Source organism: Arachis ipaensis, chromosome B4 (assembly GCF_059453495.1).
Source record: "Arachis ipaensis isolate K30076 ecotype BB chromosome B4, ASM5945349v1, whole genome shotgun sequence".
NCBI lineage: Eukaryota > Viridiplantae > Streptophyta > Magnoliopsida > Fabales > Fabaceae > Arachis > Arachis ipaensis.
Window position 1 is genome coordinate 86,998,302 of NC_142439.1, and position 6,428 is coordinate 87,004,729.

Consider the following 6,428-nt stretch of genomic DNA (forward strand, 5'->3'; position numbering starts at 1 on the left):
ATTTCTTTCCCAATTTTAATTTTCAAAAATCATCAATCAAATTTTCAAAATTTCTTTTAATTATTTCAAAATATTTTTAATTTATTTTCGAAAATTCTTCCGCTCTTCTCACATCCTTCTATTTAAAGGACTAACACTCCTCCACTATCAACAATTCGAACTCTATCCCTCTTGATAAGTTCGAATTCTTCTCTTTCTACCTTCTCCTTCTATTCTTCTTTTCCTCTGACACTTCAAGGAATCTCTATATTGTGACATAGAGGATTCCATACTTTCTTGTTCTCTTCTCTTTCATATGAGCAGGAGCAAGGACAAAAGCATTCTTGTTGAGGCTGATCCTGAACCTAAAAGGCCTTGAAGAGAAAGATAAGAGAAGCTAAAGTACAACTCTCTATAGAGGACCTAACAGAACTTTTCAAACAAGAAAAAGACATGGCAGCCGAAAACAACAATAATGTCAACAATGCAAGGAAGGTGCTTGGTGACTTTACTGCACCTACTCCCGACTTCTATGGGAGAAGCATCTCAATCCCTGCCATTGGAGCAAACAACTTTGAGCTTAAGCCTCAATTAGTTTCTCTGATGCAACAGAATTGCAAGTTTCATGGACTTCCAATGGAAGATCCTCATCAGTTCTTAGCTGAATTCCTGCAAATCTGTGACACTGTCAAGACCAATGGGGTTGATCCCGAGGTCTACAAGCTTATGCTATTTTCTTTTGCTGTAAGAGACAGAGCTAGAACATGGTTGGATTCACAATCTAAAGAAAGCCTGAACTCTTGGGAAAAGCTAGTCAATGCTTTCTTGGCAAAGTTCTTTCCACATCAAAAATTGAGTAAGCTTAGAGTGGAAGTCTAAACCTTCAGACAGAAGGAAGGTGAATCCCTCTATGAAGCTTGGGAAAGATACAAGCAATTAATCAGAAGGTGTCCTTCTGACATGCTTTCAGAATGGAGCATCATAGGTATCTTCTATGATGGTCTGTCTGAACTGTCCAAGATGTCATTGGACAGCTCTGCTGGAGGATCTCTTCATCTGAAGAAGACGCCTACAGAAGCTCAGGAACTCATTGAGATGGTTGCAAATAACCAATTCATGTATACTTCTGAAAGGAACCCTGTAAATAATGGGACAAATCAGAAGAAAGGAGTTCTTGAGATTGATACTCTGAATGTCATACTGGCTCAAAATAAAATATTGACTCAGCAAGTCAATATGATTTCTCAAAAGTCTGTCTGGAATGCAAGCTGCACCAGGCAGTACTAAGGAAGCTTCCCCTTAAGAAGAAGCTTATGATCCTGAGAACCCAGCAATGGAAGAGGTGAATTACATGGGAGATTCCTATGGAAACACCTATAATCCTTCATGGAGAAATCATCCAAATCTCTCATGGAAGGACCAACAGAGGCCTCAACAAGGCTTCAATAACAATAATGGTGGAAGAAACAGGTTTAGCAATAGCAAGCCTTTTCCATCATCTTCTCAGCAACAGACAGAGGATTCTAAGCAGAGCCACTCTGACTTAGCCACCATAGTCTCTAATATAATTAAAACAACTTAAAGTTTTATGACTAAAACAAGGTCCTCCATTAGAAATTTGGAGGCACAAGTGGGTCAGCTGAGTAAGAAAGTTACTGAACTCCCTCCTAGTACTCTCCCAAGCAATACAGAAGAGAATCCAAAGAGAGAGTGCAAGGTCATAAACACGTCTCACATGGCCAAACCTGGAGAGGAGGAAGAGGCAGTGATCTCCACTGAGGAAGACCTCAATGGACGTCCACTGGCCTCCATGGAATTCCCTAATGAGAAACCATGGGAATTTGAGGCTCACACTGAGACCATAGAGATTCTATTGAATCTACTCCTGCCATTCATGAGCTCTGATGAGTATTCTTCCTCTGAAGAGGATGAAGATGTTACTGAAGAGCAAGTTGCTAAGTACCTTGGAGTAATCATGAAGCTAAATGCTAAGTTATTTGGTAATGAGACTTGGGAGAATGAACCTCCATTGCTCACTAAAGAACTGGATGACTTGACTAGGAAGAAATTACCTCTGAAGAGACAAGATCCTGGGAAGTTTTCAATACCTTGTACCATAGGCACCATGACCTTTGAGAAGGCTCTGTGTGATCTAGAGTCAAGTATAAACCTCATGCCTCTCTCTGTAATGGAGAAGCTAGGGATCATTGAGGTACAAGCTGCAAGAATTTCACTGGAGATGGCAGACAATTCAAAGAAACAGGCTTATGGACTTGTAGAGGATGTCTTGGTAAAGGTTGAAGATCACTACATCCCTGCTGATTTCATAATCCTAGAGACTGGGAAGTGTGTGGATGAATCCATCATCCTTGGCAGACCCTTCCTAGCCATAGCAAAAGCTGTAATTGATGTTGACAGAGAAGAATTGATCATTCAAGTGAATGAAGACTCCCTTGTGTTTAAAGCTCAAGGATATCCCTCTGTAACCATAAAGAGGAAGCATGAAGAGCTTCTCTCAATACAGAGTCAGACAGAGCCCCCACAGTCAAACTCTAAGTTTGGTGTTGGGAGGCCACAACCAAACTTTAAGTTGGTGTTGAACCCCCACATTCAAACTCTAAGTTTGGTGTTGGGAGGTTCCAACATTGTTCTGAACATCTGTGAGGCTCCATGAGAGCCCACTGTCAAGCTACTGACATTAAAGAAGCGCTTGTTGGGAGGCAACCCAATTTTACTTATCCATGTTAAATTTCTATTTTCTTTTGTTATTTTATGTTTTCTGTAGGTTGATGAACATGTGAAGTCACAAAAATAATTAAAAAAGCAAAAACAGACTGAAAAATAGAACACCCTGGAGAAGAAGCTTACTGGCGTTTAAACGCCAGTAAGGGTAGCAGAATGGGCGTTAAACGCCCAGTCTGGCACTATTCTGGGTGTTTAACGCCAGAAATGGGCACCAGACTGGCGTTTAACGCCAGAAAAGGGCAAGAAGCTGGTGTTAAACGCCAGAAATGGGCAGCAACCTGGCGTTTAATGCCATGATTAGAAGAAAGGGGCGTTTTGCACGCCACTTGGTGCAGGGATAAGATATCCTTGACACCTCAGGATCTGTGGACCCCACAGGATCCCCACCTACCCCACATCTCTCTCTCTTCTTCACCCATTCACCAATCACCTCAATACCTCTTCCCCAAAAACCCCTCACCTATCAAATCCCACCATTCTCTTCACCACTCACATCCATCCTTCATAAAACCCCACCTACCTCACCATTCAAATTCAAACCACTTCCCTCCCAAACCCACCCATAATGGCCGAACCATACCCCCCTCTCCACTCCTATATAAACCCATCTTCACTCCTTCATTTTCACACAACATACACACTACTTCTCCCCCTTGGCCGAAATACTAAGCCCCCTCCATCTCCTCTATTTCTTCTTCTTCTACTCTCTTCTTTCTTCTTTTGCTCGAGGACGAGCACTCTTTCTAAGTTTGGTGTGGTAAAAGCGTTGCTTTTTATTTTTCCATAACCATTTATGGCACCTAAGACCGGAGAAACCTCTAGAAAGAGGAAAGGAAAGGCAAAAGCTTCCACCTCTGAGTCATGGGAGATGGAGAGATTCATCTCAAGGGTGCACCAAGACCACTTCTATGAAGTCGTGGCCAAGAAGAAGGAGATCCCCGAGGTCCCTTTTAAACTCAAAAAGGGTGAATATCTGGAGATCCGACATGAGATTCGAAGAAGAGGTTGGGAAGTTCTCACCAACCCCATTCAACAAGTCAGAATCTTAATGGTTCAAGAGTTCTATGCCAATGCATAGATCACCAAGAACCATGATCAAAGTGTGAACCCGGACCCAAAGAATTGGCTTACAATGGTTCGGAGGAAATGCTTAGATTTTAGTCCGGAGAATGTAAGGTTGGCATTCAACTTGCCAATGATGCAAGGAGATGCACACCCTTACACTAGAAGGGTCAACTTTGATCAAAGGTTGGACCAAATCCTCATAGACATTTGTGAAGAGGGCGCTCAATGGAAGAGAGATTCAAGAGGGAATCCGGTTCAACTAAGAAAGCATGACCTCAAGCCCGTGGCTAGGGGATGGTTAGAGTTCATCCAACGCTCAATCATTCCCACTAGCAACCGGTCTGAAGTTACTATAGACCGGGCGATCATGATCCATAGCATCATGATTGGAGAGGAAGTAGAAGTTCATGAGGTTATATCCCAAGAACTCTACAAGGTGGCGGACAAGTCCTCCACTTTGGCAAGGCTAGCCTTCCCTCATCTCATTCGTCACCTTTGCAATTCGGCTGGAATTGACATAGAGGAAGACATTCTCATTGATGAGGACAAGCCCATCACTAAGAAAAGGATGAAGCAAATAAGAGAACCTCACCAAGAGCATGAGGAAATTACTCATCATGAAATCCCTGAGATGCCTCAAGGGATGCATTTTCCTCCACAAAACTATTAGGAGAAAATCAACACCTCCCTAGGAGAATTGAGTTCCAATATGGGACAACTAAGGGTGAAGCACCAAGAGCATTCAATCCTCCTCCATGAAATTAGAGAAGACCAAAGAGTTATGAGAGAGGAGCAACAAAGGCAAGGAAGAGACATTGAGGAGCTCAAGCACTCCATAAGATCTTCAAGAGAAAGAACAAGCCGCCATCAATAAGGTGGACCCGTTCTTTAATTTCCTTGTTCTTTATTTTCTGTTTTTTTCGAAAATTATGCCTTATGTTTATTTATGTTTGTGTCTTTATTACATGATCACTAGTGTCTAAGTGTCTATGCCTTAAAGCTATGAAAATGAATCCATCACCTTTCTTAAATAAAAAATGTTTTTAATTTAAAAAGAAAAAGAAGTACATGAATTTCAGATTTTAAAACAGTTTAATTATTTTGATGTGGTGGCAATACTTTTGTCTTTCTGAATGAATGCTTGAACAGTGCATATTTTTTAATTTGATTGTTCATGAATGTTAAAATTTTTGGCTCTTGAAATAATGATGGAAAAGGAGAAATATTATTTGATAATCTGAAAAATCATAAAATTGATTCTTAAAGCAAGAAAAAGCAGTGAATAAAAAAAAAGAGAAAAAGAAAAAGCAAGCAGAAAAAGCCAATAACCCTTTAAACCAAAAGACAAGGGTAAAATAAAAAGGATCCAAGGCTTTGAGCATCAGTGGATAGGAGGGCCCACAGGAATAAAATCCTGGTCTAAGCGGCTAAACCAAGCTATCCCTAACCATGTGCTTATGGCGTGAAGGTGTCAAGTGAAAACTTGAGACTGAGCGGTTAAAGTCGTGGTCCAAAAGCAAAAAGAGTGTGCTTAAGAGCTCTGGACACCTCTAATTGGGGACTCTAGCAAAGCTGAGTTACAATCTGAAAAGGTTCACCCAGTTATGTGTCTGTGGTATTTATGTATCCGGTGGTAATACTGGAAAACAAAATGCTTTGGGTCACGGCCAAGACTCATAAAGTAGCTGTGTTCAAGAATCAACATACTTAACTAGGAGAATCAATAACACTATCTGGATTCTGAGTTTCTATAGAAGCTAATCATTCTGAACTTCAAAGGATAAAGTGAGATGCCAAAACTGTTCAAAAGCAAAAAGCTAAAAGCCCTGCTCATCTAATTAATACTGATCTTCATAGATGTTTTTGGAATTCATTGTATATTCTCTTCTTTTTATCCTATTTGATTTTTAGTTGCTTGGGGATAAGCAACAATTTAAGTTTGGTGTTGTGATGAGTGGATAATTTATACACTTTTTGGCATTGTTTTTAGTATGTTTTTAGTATATTTTAGTTAGTTTTTATTATGTTTTTATTAGTTTTTAAATAAAAATCACATTTCTTGACTTTACTATGAGTTTGTGTGTTTTTCTGTGATTTCAGTTATTTTCTGGCTGAAATTGAGGGACCTGAGCAAAAATCTAATTTAGAGGCTGAAAAAGGACTGCAAATGCTGTTGTATTTTGACCTCCCTGCACTCAAAGTGGATTTTCTGGAGCTACAGAAGCCCAATTGGTGCGCTCTCAATTGCGTTGGAAAGTAGACATCTTGGGATTTCTAGCAATATATAATAGTTTATACTTTGCCTAAGATTTGATGGCCCAAACAGGCATTCCAAGTCAGCTTAAGAATTCTGGCGTCAAAACGCCAGAACTGGCATAAAAGCTGGAGTTAAACGCCCAAACTGGCACAAAAGCTGGCGCTTAACTCCAAGAAAAGTCTCTACACATGGAAGCTTCAATGCTCAGCCCAAGCACACACCAAGTGGGCCCGGAAGAAGATTTCTGCATTAATTACTTATTTCTGTAACCCTAGGCTACTAGTCTTCTATAAATAAGACCTTTTGCTATTGTATTTTACACACTTGATATACTTTGATAGACCTTTTCACGTTTAGGGGCTGGCCTCACGGCCATGCCTAG

At 40.4% G+C, this 6,428-nt stretch overlaps 1 non-coding gene across 1 annotated transcript; it reads right to left on the minus strand.

Annotated features, from left to right (window-relative positions):
* Window positions 1-837: 837 nt before the first annotated feature.
* On the minus strand, window positions 838-945 carry LOC148568251 (small nucleolar RNA R71). Its single transcript, XR_015881435.1, has one exon. It is a non-coding gene; the product is annotated as a small nucleolar RNA R71 (small nucleolar RNA).
* Between the last annotated feature and the right edge of the window lie 5,483 nt (window positions 946-6,428).